Source organism: Phyllobates terribilis, unplaced genomic scaffold (assembly GCF_046119375.1).
Source record: "Phyllobates terribilis strain yellow unplaced genomic scaffold, ASM4611937v1 Scaffold_9__5_contigs__length_417890890, whole genome shotgun sequence".
Taxonomy (NCBI): domain Eukaryota; kingdom Metazoa; phylum Chordata; class Amphibia; order Anura; family Dendrobatidae; genus Phyllobates; species Phyllobates terribilis.
Genome location: NW_027362769.1, coordinates 80,613,438 through 80,636,293, shown reverse-complemented (window position 1 = coordinate 80,636,293; position 22,856 = coordinate 80,613,438).

Here is a 22,856-nt window from a genome sequence, read left to right as displayed (position 1 = left end):
AGGGGATTTATAGTTTTTATATACAGTTCGTGACGCCACCTGTGGTATGCGGCTATATGGAGCCGCCGCTGCAGAGCAGATCCTCTGGAGCTGATGTCAGTGCAGCAGAGTTGGTTTAGCTCTCCACAGGTAGAGCTTAGCTCCAGGGCAGTGTAGATGTTAAAGATATTGCTGTATAGTGCAGGGGATGATGGCACAGCAGTAATAATTGACAGAGACAGTGGGGTCCAGTCTTCAGAGTTTACTCACAGTTGTTAAGTTCCTCAGGTTGCACTTTACAGATTACGACCTCCCACATCACGCTGCGTTCACCAGGCAGAGGTTCAGCAAACTCCCAGGTGCTTCAAGAGTGCCTGACAGGACCCCGTTCTATGTGCCGGGTAGATTCGGGCATATGGGTGTCCTCCAGCACTGCCCGGACCCCTGGGATCCCTTCTTCGTTCCTGGAGCCTTCCTCCTGCTCCTCTCCTCCCCAGTCTGTCCTGGGCCTCTTTGGCTAGGCCCTCCTCCTCCTGAGCAGAGCTCTTGCTCCCTCTACTTCTCCTCTCAGACTCCACTGACTGACTGGCTACACACCCAAGATGGCTTCTCTCTATATACTATGCCTAACAAGTGCTCCCCTGATCTTCTTCCTCCACTCACATCCACTACATGGTTCCCCCTCACTTTGGTTCCCCCCACTCCAGCCAGGGACAGGGCTCAGCAGGAAAGCGACGCATCTTGCCCCTCCTGCTGGTCTGGAGTAGTGTAGTGTTGGATGCAGGTGTTAGGGTCCCGGGCAGCACTCTATCCTTACCTGAGAGTGAGATACCACACCTCTGGGTGAGATGCAGTACCTCTGTGGCGACTGAACCTGCAGGGGCGCCACACTCCTGACTCATGAAGAGACATACACCTCTTTATGAATCATGAGCGTGTGACTTCAGCATATCTTCTCATCAGGAGCGGCGTAAACAATGCCAGTCTTGATGCATCAGGCCCATCATCTTTAAGGCCAGGTTTAAAAGTGGTATTCCTCTCCAGTCATCTGACCGCTGGTCTAAGTGGTCATGGGAACAAAGAACAAGACGTCACATCTTTCTGTCCCGGAGGAGATAGTCTAAGGCTATGTGCCCACGATGCAGAAATGCTCAGGATTTTTTCCTGAGCGTTTCTGCATCTCCCCTGGCAGAAGAAAACGCATGTGGATTGTACATGCGTTTTCCTGCCAGGGACATGCAGAAATGGAGCGTTATCACTGACATTTCCGCATGCGGATTGACAAGCGCTTTCCAAGCGATTAGCATCACTTGGAAAGTGCTTGTGTGACAACTAGGTCACACTATATAAATCCATGCAAACTGCATGGATTTATATAGTGACCCGAGAGAGTGGTAAAAAAAAAAAAAAAAATGTATACTTACCCTCCGATGGCCCCCGATGTCCTGCTTTCCGTTCTCCCTTGCCGACGGCTGTGGATTGAAAGACCTGCCGACGTCAGCGTCGCGTGACCCGTCGCATGACTCTGACGTCAGCGCAGGTCCTTCAATCCACTGCAAAGTGCCGGGAAGCAAGGAGGAGTGCAGCGCGGGCCGCCAGAAGGTAAATATATATTTATTTTTTATTTTATTCTTTTTTTACAGATTTTTTAATGGTACCTGGGTGTGAATGAGACTCTCCTCTCATCTACACCCAGGTACCATCCGCACATTAGAACGCTTGGATTACGCATCTACATAAACAGTGATGATTAATCCATGCGTTCTAATGCAAGTCAATGGCGGTCAAGACGCAGCACTTCCGCAAAATAATTGGTAGTGCTGCGTTTTTTTCCGCAATGATAATCCACAACGGAAATTTCCGCAGCATGTGCACAGCACATGCAGATTATCATTGGGGAACATGGCAGGCCTTCTACCATGCGTTTTTAATGCGTTTCCGCAGCTGCAAAAACGCTGCAGAAACACATTAAAAACGCATCGTGGACACACAGCCTTACATTATTTTTAACAATCCTTGCTTTTTAAAAAAATGTATTGAAAGTCAGAAAAACTCTTTAGAGAGAACAAAAAATGAGTAACACTGATGTTTTCTGTTTGTGACTTCACTAGGCGACAGGGCACTCGCAACATTGTGACATCATCGTTCAATAGAATAAAAACATGAAACAAATTTTGCTTAGCATTGGGTTGTATTTTTTGTGAAATTATCTTAAAACTGCTGTCCTGTCAAAAAGACTAACCACATGTTGACTGACCTATTGTGAAATCACCATTCACATACATAATGACATAGAATATAGAATTGAGTAACCTATTCATTTTCTTTGTCAGAAAAACCAAAACCAAACCTACATACGACAGATTTTACTACAGATTTGCAGGCTAAAGCACTACTGTGCAGAAACTTACCTCTAGGTTATGTTCGCGTGTAGCATAAATGCGGCGTTTTTTACACTGTATTAAATAGTTTATGTAATTTAAGAAAAACGTATACCTAGTGTGCGTTAAAAACTATGCAACTGTGTTTTTTCTGGTACGTATCTTTCCCTATAGGCTTATTTGGGGATTCTGAAAAATGACATGTAAATGCAGTTGCATCTTAAAATGCAGAAACCCTGTGTTTGTGAACAGTTAAAAAGATATTAAAGCAATAGCCAGCGTTCATTTTTTTTCAGCGCTGTAAAAGTGTTTCTAATTAGTGATGAGCGAGCACTAAAATGCTCGGGTACTCGTCGCTCGGGCCGAGCAAATTGGAATACTCGGGTGCTCGACCCGAGCAATGAGCCCAACGTAAGTCTATGGGAAACTCGACCATTTTTCAGGCGGCTCCCCCGGCGGTCTGCAGAGGGCCTAAAAATTGCCCAAATCGATGGGAACAGTGCTCAAATGACATGGGAACAGCATGGGGAAGACCCCTGGAATCATCTCTGACTCCCAGATCACTGCTGTCAACAACGTGGTCAGAGTATTACGCCACTTTTACGGACTCACAATAAAACATACAAAAACGAAACCAAAATGGATTTTCCTGGGAAATATGTTAAGGAACATCCTTTCCAGGGTAATGACTTGTATATAAGGCAAAATAAATAACCAAAAAAAATACTCCTCCACACCTTGGCTATGTTCACACATAGCGTTTTTGATGCGTTTTTGCAATTTTTGCATTGCTTTCAATCAAGACAAATGCATTCACCAGGAAATGTCATTTTAATATTTTACAACCTTATCTGGCATGTGGTGTGTGACTCATCATCAGACACATGCATACAGTGCTGAAAAGACATAGGAACAGCATGGGGAAGACGCCTTGGCGCATGCGAAGATGCCTCCCGCCACGCACCTGTCGTTGCAGACTTGCAACAATCACCGCCCATGTCCTTGTCCCAGGGCAGAGTTCAGTTGTCCCTACCCCATTCCTTGGAATGCAAGCGCAAGTATACAGCCAGCCACCCACCCACCCACAGGCTGCAGTACTATACTGCCAAATTTTTGACAGCTGCTTTCACTTGAAATGTGGCCTTTTAGGCTCGTGGAGGCGGAAGCTTTCCATAACCTTAGGCCGGCAGCGGCCGGGTGTCTATACTCGGTCCCCACTATATTTCCCGGTATCGTCACCGCCTTCCACAAGCATGGGTCCCACAACATTACCCGTGCCCTCCCCAGTGCACTTACTGGGAAGGACCGCCTAACCACAAACACGTGGACAGGTGAATGTGGCCAGGGACGGTACGGAGCCAGTCCACAACTTTTTTTTGCTAAGAGTTGTATTTAGCTCGGTGAAAGGACTGGCATAGAGGGAAACTGTATCTACCCTGCATGTCATTTCTCCCAGGAAGTCCTGTAATTGAGCTTGTTGCAGAAGCAATGGCAGCCCGTCCAACATCAACTCGCACTTGTCGGTGGTGGTTTGACACACACACATCTTTCTTTGCGCATTTAATTTCTTGAATACATAGTTGGACAATGGCCTGATCTGTAATGCATTTTGAGAAATAACATGCATAAGCATGACCGATCCACATTAGAAAAGCAGCCATAGAGTGTCCGGGAACCTTCCCCCACACTTTTCTTAGCCAGGGCTGCTTTTCGACAGGGTTGGACGGGCCCACCAGAGCACCGGATGTTAGAACTCTCCTGTTAGGTTTTTTCTAGTTTGCTGGTCACATGACCGTTTTTTCCTATTTAATCCTGCTCCGCCCTCCTGGCCTTGCTGGACTTCATTGTAATTTCTACTCTTGAGCTAGCTTGGTGCTCTGTTACCTTTCTCTGTTAGTTTTGCTAGGTCTTCAGACCTCTATGTTCTATGTTGTGTGTTTGTCTTTTACTGCTACAATTTCTGCTAGGAGGTGTCCAACTTTATCCCAGTCCCTAGTTCTTGTAGGGATCCCTCCCTTGCATCTATAGGTCTTCGTACAGACTAGCTGAGGACTTTAGCGGGTCTGATCGCAGGATCAGGTTCCCCGTTACATCGTAGGGATCCAGTTTAGTTCTATTGTAGGGACAGATCTCCTGTCTTTCCTTAGTGCTTGTAGCAGATCATAACACCGGAGACTCCTCCGGCGGGCCCTGGCTTCTCATTCAGGAGAGTTCTTAGTGCCGAAGTGAGGCCATGATGATGATAGAGGCCACCATCTGCTTAGTTTTCTGTTACTTGGAATGCAAGTGCAATTATGCAGCCAGCCAGCCACCCACCCACAGGCCGCAACACTAAACTGCCAGATTTCTGGGCAGCTCTTTGCACTTGAAATATGGCCTTTTATGCTCGTGGAGGTGGAAGCTTTTCACAACCTCATGCCGGCGGCTGGGTGTCCATACTCGGTCCCCAGCCACCATTATATTTCCCGGTGTCATCTCCACCTTCCACAAGCACGGGTCCCACAACATTACCCGTGCCCTCCCCAGTGCACTTACTGGGAAGGATCACCTAACCACAAACACGTGGACAGGGGAATGTGGCCAGGGATGGTATGGAGCCAGTCCACAACTTTTTTTGCTAAGAGTTGTATTTAGCTCGGTGAAAGGACTGGCATAGAGGGAAACCGTATCTACCCTGCGTGTCATTTCTCCCAGGAAGTCCTCTAAAGCTGCTTTTACTTGAAATGTGGCCTGAACATTACTGCTGGTACTTTTCTGTGGGAATTTACTTGCCTCCTACTAGCCTGGAATATTTCCAGCAAACTATGGTACAACGCCATGGTATTAGCACTTCCCCCAGTACCAGTAGCGAAGCCATCCCCAATTTCCTTCTCAGGAATTTTATTTGGTAGACTGAGTGGCTGCCCAAATACATTTTCTCACAAAGAAGCTGAAGAGAGAGTGGCAGTAGGTACAAGTTTCTCCAGCCTGTTAGATATTAGAGGGTGAACGGCAGCACATTGGATCAGTGGTTAGCACTGAAGCCTTGCAGTGCTGGGATCCTGGGTTCAAATCCCAGCAAGGACAACATCTGCAAGGACTTTGTATGTTCTCCCCGTGTTTTCGTATGTTTCCTCCTCAGTAAAAAAGCAGCCATAGAGTTTCCGGGAACCTTCCCACACACTTTTCTTAGCCAGGACTGCTTCTCGGCAGGGTTGGACGGTCCCACCAGAGAATCCTCTGGTGTGCCTTGGCTTCTACCTCAGGAGAGTTCATGATAGCGCTAACTTTGCAGCTGCTATGGGGCTTTTGAGCGTGTGGTGGACACAATGTTTTTCAGTCTGAAACAGCTTCTCAGTGGGAGTAGTATTTCACCACAGCCATATTCTTTAGCTCGGTGAAAGGACTGGCATATAGGGAAACCATATCTACTCTGGCTGTCATTTCTCCGTCACCAGGTTCCGCCCATTGTCACACACGACCATACCTGGCTGTATGTTCAGTGGTGAGAGCCACAGATCAGGCTGCTGTGTTACAGCTTTCAACAACTCTGCAGCGCTGGGCGGTTTGTCAATTAAGCATTAAGCATGTTATCTTCAGCACAGCCTGTTGCCGCTTGGCCAAGGCAGTGCTGCAGTGCTGTCAGTTTGTGACTGATGTGGTAATTTCAGAGATGGAGGAGGAGGTGCATGAGCTGAACAATGGCATTACATTGAGGTTAAATTGGTAACGCTGTTTTTTATACTAAAGAAAGATCCTATTGTTTTGTTTTTTTTACGTTATTTTTTAAGACAAATGCATTCACCGGCAAATGTAATTTTAACATTTTACAACCTTATCTGGCAATGTGGTGTGTGACACATCATCAGACACATCCTGTTTTATCTATGATGGAGGGACTCTGAAAGTCATAAAGCATATTTTTAAAGGGCCATCAGACGGCCCTTACTATTCCTAAAAGGCCAGCAGCTAGCCCTAGCTATTGTTAGAGAGCCATCAGCCAGCTATGCTTTGTTGTTCCCATTATCAACAAGTGGGTCTCCTATACTGTTATTGCGTATCCAGTGACTGCAAGGGCTGCCAAAAATTTGGACGCAACCCAATACCCCTTTGAAGAGACATAGAGGAGGGTCTCAGTAAAAAAAATGTTTCCATTATAAAGGAGCGTGTCTCCTATAGTGGTAATGCCCATGCTGCGACTGCAAGGGCTGCCAAAATTTGGGAAAAACTCCACTAAGAATTTAAAGACACATAGAGCAGGGCCACAGTAACAACTACGACATGTTCCCATTAGAATGGAGAGAGTCTGCTATACAGTTACAGGGTATGCAGTGAGTCCAACGGTTGACCAATTTTAAGAAAAAACCCACTAAGAATTTAAAGACACACAGAGCAGGGCCACAGTAACAAGTACGACATGTTTCCATTAGAAAGGAGAGGGTCTGCTATACAGTTATAGGGTATGCAGTGAGTCCAACGGCTGACCAATTTTAGGAAAAACCCCACTAAGAATTTAAAGACACACAGAGCAGGGCCACAGTAACAAGTATGACCTGTTCCCATTAGAAAGGAGAGGGTCTGCTATACAGTTATAGGGTATGCAGTGAGTCCAGTGGCTGACCAATTTTAGGAAAAACCCCACTAAGAATTTAAAGACACACAGAGCAGCGCCACAGTAACAAGGTACGACATGTTCCCATTAGAAAGGAGAGGGTCTGCTATACAGTTATAGGGTATGCAGTGAGTGCAAGGGCTGACCAATTTTCGGAAAAACCCCACTAAGAATTTAAAGACACAGAGAGCAGGGCCACAGTAACGACAAATTCCCATTAGAAAAGAGAGAGTCTCCCATAGTGTTGGCCTATGCAGTGAATGCAAGGGCTGCCAAAAATTTGGAGGCACTTCAATGCCCCTTGGAAGAGACGTGGAGAAGGGCCTCATAAAAAAATGTTCCCATTAGAAAGGAGCAGGCCTCCTATACTTGTAATGCTCATGCACTAAGTGTATGGGCTGACAAACATTTACCCCTGGGGGGTATACATGAACATACTGTATAAAATAATTTTTTTACGGACATCATAAACACCCTTTAAAAAATTATGTGGGTGTTGCATTATGGACCACAGTCACCCTGGTGATATAGTGGTGGAGGATGAGGAGAAGGAGGAGGACAAGAGCAAATAGACAAAATCAGGAAGCGTATACCCATGTGTGGGTGTGAAAAGGTGCATGGGAATATACTTCCCAAGAAAAGACACTGGATTTGAGTTTATGCTACACTGCTATCATTCGGTGGTGTTGAGAAGTCTGGCCCAATCCAGCCCTTGTTCATTTTTATAAGAGTCAGCCTGTCAGCATTTTCAGTTGACAGGCGGATGCGCTTATCAGTTATAATTCCACCAGCAGCACTAAAAATCCTCCCTGATAAAACACTGGCGGCGGGGCAGGCCAGGACCTCCAAGGCATAGAGAGCCAGTTCATTTCACATATCCAGCTTGGTTACCCAATAATTATAAGGCACAGCGGAATCACGGAGGACGTTGCTACGGTCAGCAAGGTACTCCCTCAGCATCTTCCCAAACTTTTCATTCCTTGTGAGAGTACCCCACGCCTCAGGGCCTGTGCGATGGGAGGGTCTGAGAAAACTCTCCCAGAACTTTGACAGTGTTCCTCTGCCTCTGCTGGATTGAAGTTGTGTCTCTCTCGCTTGTACTCCTTGGTTGTCCAACGAAGTGTGCCCTCTGCCGCCAGCATTTTCAGATGGGAATTTTTTTAATAGTTCCACAACAAGGGCCTTCTGCTTAGTGTTGAGCCACCCCCGTAGTGTTCGAGTTCGGTTCGGTTCGTCGAACACCCGTGTGTTCGCCGAACTGTTCGTCGAACTGTTCGTCGAACACCTTCGAACACCGTTAAAACCAATGGCAGGCAAACAAAAACACATAGAAACACATAGAAAACACCTTCAAAGGTGTCCAAAAGCTGACAAACTGCTCAGAAGACATAACTAACACATGGAAAAGTGACAAGTACATATAGTCATGCGAAAATAAAAGAGGTGGAGGAGTAAAAGGAGGGGGAGACACAGATATAGGCATGTCATGCCCTTCTAAAATCCAAAAAGTGAGAAGCCGACACGGCCAGTCCGCTCCTGCCCGTGCCACCTCCGTGTCGCCGGGTTTGTGCCAGAGCCGCGGTGAACCCTGACGGCCAGCCCCCCTCTCCCAATACTGGTGCCTGTCCGCTGGTGGGTCGACCGAGCCCCCCTGTGGTGGAGGCAGCTCTAAGCTTTTTAATTTAAATTGTCTCTCTAATTTGAATGAATACACTTTAAATCCATTTACAAGGATCTATTGGAGGGCAAGTCTCATGCCAGCAGCCGCGGTAATTCCAGCTCCAGTAGCGTCCACTAAAGCTGCTGCAGTTAAAAAGCTTTTATAAGGATCGAGCTCGGCTGTCCACCGCAAGGCATCCTACTGCCAGTCCCAGCCCCTATGCCTTGGGGTGCCTCCTGATGCTCTTCACTAAGTATCCCATGGTCCCGAAGCATTTCCTTTGAAAAAATTAAGTGTCTAAACTACAGGTGGTGTAGCTTGCTTAACAGCCGGGATAATCCGCTGACTAGCAGACACTGCTACTAGGCACAAAGTATTTCCTGGGCTAGATGCAGTTAAAAATTTGTAATTAGATACTCTCGTTGGATGCTGAGAAAGCATTCCATAGAGTCTCCTGGCACGCCATATATGATTCTCTTAAAGAGCTTGGGGTAGGGGTCTAGGGGACCCTTTTATAGCCAAAATCACGGCCCTGTATCGCAATACGTCACCTAGGCTGAAGATAAATGGAACTGTAGCACCCTGAGGGCTCGGTTGCTACAGACGTATTGCACCTCACCCAGAGGTGTGATATCTCACTCTCAGGTAAGGATGGAGTGTGGATCAGGACCCGACACCTGCATGCATTACACCACATTGCCGTGGGGCAGGGCGACCAATATGCCCCTGAGATGGGCACGACAGTCCCTGTCCCTGGCTGGAGTGGGGGGAGGGAACACTGAGGAAGGGGAACCCTGTAGTGCAGGAGCAGGGAGGAAGCAGTTCCTGGGTGCATTGAGAAGGGAGTATAAAAGGTGGGCACCATCTTAGTTCACTGCAGAGAAGTCTGAGCAGAAGTGGCAGGGAGCAGGGGCTCTGCATGAGCTCTGCTCCGGAGGCGGGCCTAGTAACAGAGGCCCAGGCCTGCAAGAGGGAGAAGGAAGGAAGAGGAGCGGAGAAGGCTCCAGGAACGAGGAATGAAGGGATCCCAGGGGTGCGGACGGGCGAGTCGCCACCGCACGCCCGAATCCACCTGCGTGGAGGGGTCAGGCCAAAGGGGGAGACCGGTCCCCGAACTAGTGGAGGCAGGAAACGACCCTCAGCTAGAAACCGGAGGCTCTGACATTTTATGTGGCGCAGCCCCTTGCTCCACCCGCTAGGAAGGCACCACATAGGGTCAGGGAAACTGGCGCCAAGTTTACCAAGAGGAGGCCCGAGGCAGCCGGACAGAAGTGTTGGTAAGAAAGGCCAGACAAAGGACACACAAAGGGGGTCCTGTGAAGCGCTCCAAAGTTATCTGGGAGTTGTCTGAGCCCCTCACCTGGTGAGCACAGTACGACGTGGGCAGCCGTTACCTGCAGACGTGGTCTGGATAATAAGAACTGTGAGTAAAGGCCCTGAACTGCATCACTGACTCCGTGTCGTTACTGCTGCTGCCCTGCACCATCACCCCCATCCTCCGCATACACTGCCCTGAGGCTATACTCCTCCCGTGGGGAGTTATGCTACGCTCTGCTGCACCCACAACACCAGCCTTAGCGGTCTGCCCTGTAGCGGCGGTTCACTCTGACCGCAATCCACGGGTGGCGTAGTCGGACATTTAAACATCAAAACCACATAAATAGTTCCGCCACTGGTTTGACCGCCCTGAGCCACGGAACCGGATTGCCGCCACGAAGACTACAACCACCAGCATCCACCAAAAAGGGTCCGGCTCCGGGTGTCCCAAGGCCCAGGGGGTGCGTCAGAACATTTTCATCACCTTTCACAATCACCAATGGGACAAGGCAGGGATGTCCTCTGTCCCCTCTCTTATACATCCTAGTGACGGAGCACCTGCTCTCATCAATTCGCCATAACCCCAATATTAGGTGGATTGAGGTGGGAGGCACCGAGTACAAGTGCTCTCTATTTGCTGATGATGTCCTAGTATATATCACTCAATCACATATATCCATCCCTGCTGTTATGGCTGAAATAGATCACTTTGTTACATGGTAAAATTTTAAAATCAATGCAGCGAAGTCTGAGGCCCTCGATGTCTCCCTCCCTAAATCCATATAGGATTCCATCCAGTCCAACTTTCCCTTTGCCTGGCCCTCACAGGGTATCAAATACTTAGGAATTCCTATTCATAGAGACCTCTCCCATCTATGTTATCTTAATTTTGGGCCCTTTATTGAACAATTCCATACAGACCACGGTTGGCAAGTTAGAACTGTAAGATTCACTACGTGAACCACTGGTGTTTTGTGGAAAAGCACATGTACACCGCGTTCCAAATTATTATGCAAAAAGTGTTTAGGAGTGATAAGGGAAGAATTTGTTTGTTTGTCAGTTAAACTCATTGATGGTGATGTGTGTCAGGGCTCTTTATATCACTGTAAGCAATTGCAGACACCTGTGCTAATTAGTTTGGCAGGTGTGTCCAATGAAAGGCAAGACTACTTAAGAAGGCTCTCTCACATTATTAAGCAGCCTACATTTTCTGCCAAAATGGGAAAGAAAAAGGATGTGTCGGCTGCTGAGAAGCAACAAATTGTGGAGTGTTTAGGTCAAGGCATGACTACAATCAACATTGTGCGATGATCAGGATGAAGTGTCTTGGCAATCAAGAAGTATGTAGCTGATTCACAGTACACACGTGTGCGTGCTGATAAGGGCAAATTGAGGACTCTTTCCTACAGGCAATTACGTCAGGTTGAAAGAGCAGCGGCAAAAAAGCCTTGTCATAGCAGCAGACAAGTTTTTGAAGCTGCTTGTGCCTCCAACGTCCCCCGAACAACAAGATGCAGGGTCCTTCAGAGGTTTGCAGCTGTGCATACGCCATCCTGTCGACCTCCTCTATCCACTTCACACAAGCAGAAACGGCTCCAGTGGGCCAAACATTACATGAAGACTGATTTCAAAACTGTTTTGTTCACGGATGAGTGCCGTGCAGTGCTCGATGGTCCAGATGAATGGAGTGGAGGATGGCTGGTTGATGGACACCCCACGCAAACACGGCTACAGCGCCAACAAGGAGGAGGTGGAGTAATGTTTTGGGCTGGAATCATGGGGAGAAAGATTGTCGGCCCCTTTAGGATCCCTGAAGGCGCTAAAGATGAACTCCATAATGTATGTGGATTTTCTCAAACAGCACTTCCTGCCATGGTTCAAGAAGAAGAACCGTGTATTTCACAGCAAGATCATTTTTCTGCATGATAATGCACCATCTCATGCTGCACATAAAACATCTGCATCTCTGGCTGATATGGGCATAAAAGGGGACAAACTTATGGTGTGACCCCCATGCTCCCCTGACCTCTACCCCATTCAGAACCTTTGGAGCATCATTAAAAGGAGTGTCTATGATGGCGGGAGGCAGTTCACATCTAAGCAACAGCTCTGGGAGGGTATTCTGTCCTCATGCAAAACAATTGAAGCAGAAACCATCCAAAACCTGACAAATTCAATGGACGAGAGAGTTCAGAAGCTCCTTTCGAACAAGGGGTCCTATGTGAAAATGTAACATCACCTAGAATAAAGTTTTGAGTTGAAAACTGTTTGATTTCAGTTTCTAACAACCTGCTAATGCTTATAATTTCAAAAATGACCATTTTTTTGGTCTTTATTAAAATGAAAAGGTTGATCGAAAAGTTTGGGGGATCTAAGAGTGTGGCAACCCAGTAGTCATGATTACTTCGAATTCTGACAATATGAGGGTCATGCTGCAGGTAGTGCAGCAAGAAGGCACTTATGTGTCTTGCGCATCTCGGAGCCCCAAAATTATTTTCCGGGCTAGATGCAGCTAAAAATTATTTTTAATTTTAAATCTGGTGAAGCTTATTATAGATGGCCTAATAGGATCAGTGCTGCACACTGCTACAAAGCCCAAATTATTTTCCAGTCAAGATACAGATAAACATGATTAGTAATTTGAAAGCTTAAAATGGTTGGTAGGGTGATTTTAACCAATCATCAAGCTTTTACTCTCCCCAGGATGACACAGGGGTAGAAAAGTCGTTTCGGATCCATGATTTGTTCATCTTTATGAACGTGAGTCTGTCTACATTATCAGTGGAGAGCCGCGTGCGCTTATCTGTCAGCACACCACCAGCAGCGCTGAACACACGTTCAGACAGAACGCTGGCTGCGGGGCATGACAAGATCTCCAAGGCATAAGTGGCTAGCTCCGGCCATTTATCCAGATTGGAAGCCCAAAAAGAGCAAGGGTCCAGTGACACAGTCGTGGCTTCAATGTTTACTTGGAGATACTCCTGTACCATCGTCTCTAGGCGTTGACTATGTGTCAGACTTCTTGTCTCCTGTGGCCTTGCAAAGGATGGGCTAAAAAAGTGGTGAAATGATTCCGCAAAATTGATCTTACCAGCAGATACTGTGGTTCTGTTACGGTTTGAGTGCTGAACACTTGACGGTCCCACGGTTGGCAAGTTGGAACTGTGAGATTCACTACGTGCACCACTGGTATTTTGTGGAAAAGCACATGTAAGATTCTGCAACAGTCTCTGCTGATACTCCTGCATGCGTGCATCCCTTTCTATGGCAGGAATAATTTCTGCAAATTTACTTTTGTACCGGGGATCTAACAGTGTGGCAACCCAGTAGTCAGGATTATTTCTAATTCTCACAATTCGAGGGTCATGTTGCAGGTAGTGCAGCAAGAAGGCACTCATGTGTGTTGCGCATCCAGGAGCACCAAGTCCCTGTTGTGTTGGTGGCGAGGTAACAATCATGCTTCCTTCCTCTGTCCTCTCCCCCCAACCTCGCACAACAGAAATGTGATCAAGGTCTCCCTCATCTGATGAGTCTTCCATCAGTTCGTCCTCCACTTCTTCCTGGGCTCCTGCACCTTCCTCACTAGTTTGGCTGCTACCATGCGCCCTGGTAAAATCATCTCCCCCACCCTCACATGCCTGCCGCCTTGGTGCTGCCGACCGTCTGGACCTTGCAGATGTTAGCCCTTCCGCATACAACTCCTCCTCCTCTACTTCCTCCACCTCCTCTTGTGCCACCACCTGACTCCGAATTCTGTTTAACATGTGCTCCAGCATGTAAATCACCGGAATAGTCATGCTGATAATGGCATCGTCAGCACTAAACATCTTCGTCGCCATTTCAAAACTGTGCAGAAGGGTGCATAGGTCCCTGATCTGAGACCACTCCTCCAGCGTGATTTGCCCCACCTCTGAATCTCGTTGGCCCAGGCTATACGTCAGAACGTATTGCACCAGGGCTTGTCGGTGCTGCCACAGTCGCTGCAACATGTGCAGAGTTGAATTCCACCGGGTAGGCACATCGCATTTTAGCCGGTGAAGTGGCAGGCCCAACGACTTCTGTAGAGATGTAAGTCGCTGAGCTGCGGGATGCGAACGGCGGAAGTGAGCACACAGCGACCGTGCCCTCTGCAGAAGGCCATCTAGTCTGGGATAGTGGGCTAAAAATTGCTGGACAACCAGGTTCAACACGTGAGCCATACAAGGCACGTGTGTGACATTGCCCCGGCGAAGGGCCGCACCCAGGTTTGCAGCATTGTCGCACACGGCCTTCCCTGGTTTCAGGTCCAGTGGAGACAACCATTCATGAAATTGGTTCTCCAGAGCTGACCACAACTCCTCAGCTGTGTGACTCACATTTCCCAGACATTTCAATGTAAAAACCGCCTGATGACGTTGAGCCCTACTGCCAGCATAGTAAGGAGGTGTGCAGGATCCCTTCTGCGCAGTTAGAAAGCTTGTGGCATGACCAGACAGGCTTTGGGTGCAGGTGGAAGACCGAGAGGAGGTTGAGGAGGCAGAAGCAGTGGAGGAACTTTGACATAAAGAGGATTGACGCACAACTCGTGGGGACGGCAAGACTTGGACAGCAGCCCCTTGTCCTGCTGTCACCATAGTTACCCAGTGCCCAGTCAGCGACATGTAACGCCCCTGTCCATGCCTACTCGTCCAAGTGTCTGTGGTGAAATGCACCCTGTCACACACAGAGTTTCTCAAAAAAGCGGTGATGTTGTGTGCGACATGCTGGTGGAGCGCAGGCACACCTTTCTTTGAGAAGTAGTGCCGACTGGGCATCTGGTACTGGGGCACTGCGACGGACATAAGGTCTCGAAAATCCTCTGTGTCCACCAGGCGGAAAGGCAGCATTTCTGTAGCCAAGAGCTTGCAGATGGTGAAATTCAACCTCTTAGCTTTCTCATGGCTAGGAGGAAATGGTCTTTTACTTGTCCACATCTGAGGGACCGAGGGCTGGCTATTGTGCTTAGACGGGGTTGATAAGGGTGTCCCCGGCAAACTGCCGGTCTGTGAGGAAGATGCAGGCGGACATGTTAGGTTGCCTTGATCCAAAGGTGGTGCTATCGATGTCGGACAGCGCTCAAGACCAGCTGGTGTTACCACCTCCAAAGAAAATGATGACCTGCCAATCACGCTGGCTGTTGCGGGTAAAGAGGTGGCAGGTCTGCGCCCCAAAACAGGTGTGACTGCTGTCCCCCCAGTCACAGAGGATGAAGAGGCCGCGGATGCACAAGATATGGCAGACGGTGGTTGGCCCGGCCGGCTAGGCCGCATTGTAGCACACTGAGCTTCCCACTGCAACTTATGCTTCATGTCCATGTGCCGGTTCATGCATGAAGTACTCAAACTATGTATTTTTTGGCCTCTACTTAGCTTTTGCTGACAAATGTTACAGATAACACGAGTTGGGTCATCTTTATCGATCTGAAAAAATGCCCAGGCTATGCAAGGCTTAGCACCCATGCGACCTGAAGAGCCACCACGACTTGTGGTGAGAGGCAGAGTTGTGTTTGAGGATGCAGTTGTTGACGTGCTTCCAGTACTACGTCTCTGTCCAGGAAGGCGCAACCTGACCTCGTCGTCACTAGCATCTTCCTCCACCTCCTCTGCTGACCTCATCTCTTGGCTGACTGTGGGTTGACAGTAAGTGGGATCTCCGACCTCATCATCATCACCCTGTGCGTTATCACACCCGTCGTCCTCAGAGCCAACCTGTTCCTGCCCTGACAAAAAACTAAAGTTGTCGCTCCAATCAGGTATTTGAGTCTTATCATCGTCTTCCTCATTGTCTCCACCAACAGGAGTTACAGTTTGGGAATGAGGGTCTACATTATGGTCAGAACCTTCTGCGTCTGGTCCTGGATCCGACTCATAAAGATTCTGGGCATCAGTGCAGATCATTTCCTCGTCTGGATTCACAGAAGCGCTGGAGTCGACCTCTGATTCCCAGGCTATAGTATGAGTAAACAGCTCTGCAGACTCAACCATCTGTTCTACCTCATACTCAGACGGGCAGCTGGAGATTTGGGAGCTGTGAGGAAGCAAGTGCGATTTGGGTGACACCTTTGAGGACTGGAGTATTTGTGATGTTGAAGTTGATGTGGAGGAGAGCCCACTTAAAGGAGCACTTGATATCCGTTGAAGCACCTGCTGTTTTTGTGCCTCATCTGGAATTTGTAGCGATTGGCGTGGCCGTAAGAAAGGGATCTTATCACATTGTCCGCTAAAAGAAGTAGACATTTTAGTTTGGCTGGAAGATGGTCTTTCTTCTGCACCTACCCCACGGACACAACCTTTTTTCCCCTTCCCAACACGCCTATTCCCCTTTCCACCAGCAGCAGGCCTTTTTCCACTCATTTTGGTGGTTAACTAATTCACAACTCTGGAGTTGTTTGCACAAAAAAACAATGGATGGTAACCGAGCAGAGCTGAGTGGCCAAACTGTGGTATTAGGCCAAAACTATTGGCTGGGTTAGATGCAGAAAAAAATTATTTTTAATTTGCAACCTGATGGAGGTCAGTATAGATGGACTAATAGACCAAGTCCCACACACCGCTAGAAGCCCAAATATTTTTTCAGAGCTAGATGCAGAAATTTTTTTTATTCAATTTGCAACCTGATGGAGGTCAGTATAGATGGACTAATAGACCAAGTCCCACACACTGCTAGAAGCCCAAATATTTTTTCAGAGCTAGATGCAGAAAAAAATTATTTTTAATTTGCAACCTGATGGAGGTCAGTATAGATGGACTAATAGACCAAGTCCCACACACCGCTAGAAGCCCAAATATTTTTTCAGAGCTAGATGCAGAAATTTTTTTTATTCAATTTGCAACCTGATGGAGGTCAGTATAGATGGACTAATAGACCAAGTCCCACACACTGCTAGAAGCCCAAATATTTTTTCAGAGCTAAATGAAGAAAAAAATTATTTTTAATTTGCAACCTGATGGAGGTCAGTATAGATGGACTAATAGACCAAGTCCCACACACTGCTAGAAGCCCAAATATTTTTTCAGAGCTAGATGCAGAAAAAAATTATTTTTAATTTGCAACCTGATGGAGGTCAGTATAGATGGACTAATAGAACAAGTCCCACACGCTGCTAGAAGCCCAAATATTTTTTCAGAGATAAATGAAGAAAAAAATTATTTTTAATTTGCAACCTGATGGAGGTCAGTATAGATGGACTAATAGACCAAGTCCCACACACTGCTAGAAGCCCAAATATTTTTTCAGAGCTAGATGCAGAAAAAAATTATTTTTAATTTGCAACCTGATGGAGGTCAGTATAGATGGACTAATAGACCAAGTCCCACACACCGCTAGAAGCCCAAATATTTTGTCAGAGCTAGATGCAGAAAAAAATTATATTCAATTTGCAACCTGCTGGAGGTCAGTATAGAAGGACTAATAGAACAAGTCCCACACACTGCTAGAAGCCCAAATATTTTTTCAGAGCTAAATGAAGAAAAAAATTATTTTTAATTTGCAACCTGATGGAGGTCAGTATAGATGGACTAATAGACCAAGTCCCACACACTGCTAGAAGCCCAAATATTTTTTCAGAGCTAGATGCAGAAAAAAATTATATTCAGTTTGCAACCTGATGGAGGTCAGTATAGATGGACTAATAGAATGATGCTATGCCCAAAAGATTTTACTTCACTAGGTGCAGTAAAAAAATTGGTATTCTATACACAGGTGGTATATCTTGCAACACAGATAGGCTACTCCACTGACTAACACACTCTGCAATAGGCCAAAAAGGATTAGCTTTGCTAGATTCAGCCAAATGCTGTGAAAAAAACTTGCACAGCACTGGCACAGACCTGCCTGGCAAAAACTGATAGGAACTGATGTAACCTAGTCCTGAAAAGGACTCCAATTACAATTAGTCTTTACTCCCACAATCTATCTATTTAAGAGCACAGACCTGCTTGATAAAAGTCGTAGGAAATGCTGTAACATAGTCCTTAAAAGGACTGCAATCACAACTATTCCCTACTACCAAGCTATCTGTATATTTGTGCGAAAATTGGCTTGAAATTAACAAGGTATAGCGCACACAGCAACAGCGGTGCCGTCTAACACGCAGCTGCAGCAGTGAGAAAATGGTGGCGACGGGGAAAATGGCTTGGTCTTATAGGGCAAGGACATGTGACATACACTGCCAATCACACATGCCCTTGCTTGTGTGAAAAAAAGCACTTCGCTCCGTGTGTGCGCTGCTGATAGGCTGACAGATTGCACCTCCCCACTGCAAATGCGGGAAAGAGAAAAAAAATGGAGATCTTCATTGTTCCTGCAGAGATCCATCCCCTGCCCCTCCCCCCGCCCCGCTGTACACTCAAACTGCGTATTAACATTAATTTTCATCATTACTGAGAAAAAATCCAGTTATGATTTTGGTGCACGAACAGTTATCGAACATAACCTCGAACAGCCGAATTTTTCTCAAATTGTTCGTGTTCGCCGACCGGCTCGAACACCGCCCAAAACAGCTCGAATTTGAGATTGGCGAACAGTTCGAGTAGAACAACGCTCATCTCTACTTCTGGTACTGCCCCATTTTTGTAGACCTGTCCGCCTCAGGAATAAGAGATATAAAGTTCTCCTTGTAGCGTGGCTCTAGAAGTGTCACTAACCAGTAATGACTGTCACCCAAAATTTTGAGAACGCGAGGGTCATGGTAAAGGCAGAGTACCATAAACTCAGCCATGCGTGCCAGACTACTAATAGGCAAGAATTCTGTGTCCTCACCAAGAGGATGACTGACCATGCTCTCCTCCTCCTCCTCCTATTCTCTGTCCTCTGGCCATCCATGCTGAACAGACGGTATGACAGCTGTGCATGTAGTACCATCTATAGTGCATGAAACTAGCTCCTGTCCTTCCTCCTTCTCCTCCTCTTCCTCATTGTCACCCAATCCACGTTGGGATGAGATAAGGCTTGGCTGTGTGTAATCACCCTGTATGGTTCCTTGCTCCATCTCATCGTGCTCCTCCTGCAATGCATCCTCTTTGATTGTGAGCAGAGAGCGTTTCAGAAGACAGAGAAGCGGGATGGTGACGCTAATTATGGTGTCATCGCCGCTCACCATCTTGGTGGAGTCCTCAAAGTTTTGGAGGATGGTACATATGTCTGACATCCATGTCCACTCCTGAGGCTTATGTGTGGAGTCTGGACTGAATACCGACGGCCTTGTTGATGCTGGTACTCAACAACTGCCCTCTTCTGCTCACAAATCCTTCCCAACATCTGCAGTGTAGAGTTCCAACTTGTGGGGACATCGCACACCAGTCTGTGAGCCGGAAGCTGCAAACGCTGCTGAAACACGTCAAGGGCGGCGGAAGCTGTAGCTGACTTTCTAAAATGGGATCACAGGCGGCATACTTTAACAAGCCGATCCGGCAGCTCCGGGTAGGATTTGAGAAACCGCTGAACCATGAGGTTAAGCACATGGGCTAGGCATGGTACGTGTGTCAGCTCACCTCGCCTCAGAGCCGCCACCAGGTTCTGGCCATTGTCACACACGACCATGCCTGGCTGTAGGTACGGCAGTGTGAGCCACAGATCTACCTGCTCTTTCAGAGCTGTCCACAACTCTTCAGCATTGTGCAGTTTTTCACCTAAGCATATTAGCTTCAGCACAGCCTGTTGCCACTTGGCCGAAGCAGTGCTGCAGTGCTTCCAGCTTGTGACTGATGTGGTCATTTCGGAGATGGAGGCTGAAAAGGAGGAGGAGGCTGAGGAGGATGAGGTGCAGGAGCTGTAGACCATGGGGGTAACCCTGATTGACCTAAGGCAAGCAATCCTTGGTGTCGGAAGGACGTGTTACGTCACAAGGTCCGACTGGGTCCTGGCTTCCACTATGTTAACCCAGTGAGCCGTCAGCGAGATGTACCGTCCCTGCCCCCAAGCACTTGTCCACATGTCCGTGTTTAGGTAGACTTTACCGGTAACTGCATTGTTGAGAGCACGGCTAATATTTTGGGACACGTGCTTGTGTAATGCGGGGACGGCACACTGGGAGAAATAGTGGCGGCTGGGGAACGACTACCGAGGGACGGCCGCCGCCATTAGGATGCGGAATGCTTCCGTCTCCACGAGCTTAAAAGGCAACATTTCGAGCGCAAGCAGTCGTGAAATGTGAGAATTTAGTAGTGTGGCCTGTGGGGTGATGGCTGCATATTTGCGCTTGCGTTCCAAGGACTGGGGTATGGACAACTGAACGCTGCGCTGGGACAAGGATATATACGTGCTTCCTGATGCTGCTACTTGAGAGTGTGCAACAACAGGTACAGGGCAGGAGGCAACTTCGCATGCACCATGGACAGGGGATTGGCTTGCATGCACAACAGCAGAAGAAGCAATGGTGCCACCCGCAGACACTGTTCCTCGACCCTGGGGTTCGGCCCACAAAGTCGGGTGCTTTGCTGCCATGTGCCTGATCATGCTGGTGGTGGTCAGGCTGGTCGTTTTGCCACCCCTGCTGATGCTGGCTTGGCAGGTGGTGCAAATGGCCTTTTTGGGGTTATCGGCAGAGTCTTTAAAAACTAACCAGACTCGGGAAGACCTAATGACGCGCCCCCTGGGCCTGTGCTGTGGTGCAGCGTTGCGCACGCGGGGAATACCCGGAGCCGGATCTGTTGGGGGTAGTAGTCCTCGTGGCGGTGACCCGGTCCGTGCCCAGGGTGTCAAACTAAATGGCAGTCTTTAGCAGTAGATGTTAGAGTGTTCGACTACGCCACCCGTTGAATGCGGCTATGAAGCCGCCGCTGCAGGGCAGACCGCTGAGGCCGGTGGTACGGATGTGCAGCGTGGATGGTATAACCCCCAACGGGAGGGGTATGGCCTCAGGGCAGCCGACGTGAATGATGTGGTTAGCAGAGTTGCACGCAGGCACCAGGAACCACTCAGAGACGGTGCGGTGTAGTTCAGGGTCTTTACTGGTGGCAAAGGTAGACCCTCCCGGAGTACTGGCTAGCGATCGGGGCCTGGTCAGTCTGTGAGCAGATAGGATCTCCCCTGGCCAGGCGGAGTTGTAGGCCTCTCCAACTAATTGTACTCTTCTGGCTACCTTGCTAGAGGCGGGTAAAAGTAGCCCACGTCCCTGAGTGTACCGTGTGGTGCTCACCCGTATGGCCGGTGACTCGGGGCCTTCTGGTAGCTTCCGCTCCACGACGGCGTTGCTGGTCCCTTGCGTGTGACCGTGCCTTCGGGTTTCTGGGCCAGAGGACCTGAAATCCCCTGCCGGTCGGTTTCTGCTGCTGGGTAAGGATTAGTCCCCACAGCCTCGGACTCCGGGTCCGGTGAGAACTCTTCAATCAGGGCGAGCTCTACAGCTTCCAGCCCCTGACTCCTTTTAGCACTGCTCCCACTGAGCTCCTGATCTTTCTTTCCTTGCTTTTGCTACACTCCAGACCAGACTGTGTCTCTGTCTGGGACTCCTCTTCTTCTCCCTAACCCTGCCTCAGCCCTAATTTTATATAGGGGAAGTTCTTCCCCTCCCAGGACTGGGCAGGAGGTGTGGCATGCATAGGATTCCTGACCAGGAGACCTCCCACCTGCTCTCAGACGTAATATTGCTATTACTGTGGAAACCAGACCCCTGGGGTGCCACATTCCCCCCTAGTAAAATTTAGTACTCCGGTACTAAACATATTTTTGTAAACATAACAAGTTATAAACAGAAACAGTACAATAAAGAAAAACACATTAGGATGGTCACGGCGTGTCCGCAACCGGGTGCAGTTTTTGAAGAAAACAAGGGTGTCCATTTCACCAAGGAACAGGGAGCCGTAACCAGGTAGGGGTCTGTCCTACCCCGAGTCTTTAACAGTCTTAGTCCTTTCCTGGGTTACGCTCCAAACATATATACAAAGGATTCCGGATAATCCATTAAAGACACCTATGAAATAACTAGAGATACATAATTATTTACAAGCAACAATAAACAGGTAAATACAAATAAAACAGTCTAAACACTTTAGATCCTCCAACGTACGGGCAACTGGCCTCTAGTGGCTCTAGTGGACCTACGGAGCTTACTGACTGGTCCTGAGCTACAAGATGTAGGAGCTGTCAAAGGTAAACTGGGCAGCTGTCTACGGGCTCTTTGGCTCACTAGGGGTACGGCAGGCTCACTATAAGCAGAGGGTTGATTCTCCTGGTCTGCTTGTGTGGGGTCTTCTGCCTCCTGGACCGGCTGCTCTTCCAGCTCTACCTGTTTCTCCGTAGGCACTCGGGATGCTGGTTGGAGGAAGGTGAGGACGGGTACCACAACAGCGCCATTCACTTGTGTCCAAGACCGAGGGAAGTCTCCGAGTACAGTACTGACCATCTCTTCCCTTTCCTCTGCGGGTCGAGGGTTTTCTTGATCTTCTTCAGGGTTTCGTAGCTGCTCGGGACACTTCTTCAGGTGATCTCGGGAGACAATGGCTGTGGTTTCTCCTCCATCCTTACTGATTGTGCAGACTTTCGGGTTTTCATGGCTTGATGGCAGTACGGTGTACGGGTCCTTTTCCCACTGGTCGTCCAACTTGTGGAGCCGTCTTTTCCTCTTCAAGACCTGCTCTCCAGGTACCAGGGGAACAGCAGGAGCATACTGGTTGTAAGTCTTCTCCTGTTTTTCTCTTGTTTGACGGAGACTTCGCTCAACGCTCTCCTGTACTTTCCGGTACTGCTGCTGTCTCTCTGTGTCCCAGTCTGCTTCTGGTGAAGTGTCCTCGGGTGTCAGGACTCCCATATCCAGATCAACAGGCAGCTTACCAGGTCTTGCTCTCATCAGGTAAGCCGGGGTACAGTTGGTAGAACCTACAGGGATGTGGTTGTATAGGTCCACCAGATCAGGCAGTTTCTCAGGCCACAGACTGCGTTCTTCCAGGGGCAATGTTTTCAGAAGGTCAAT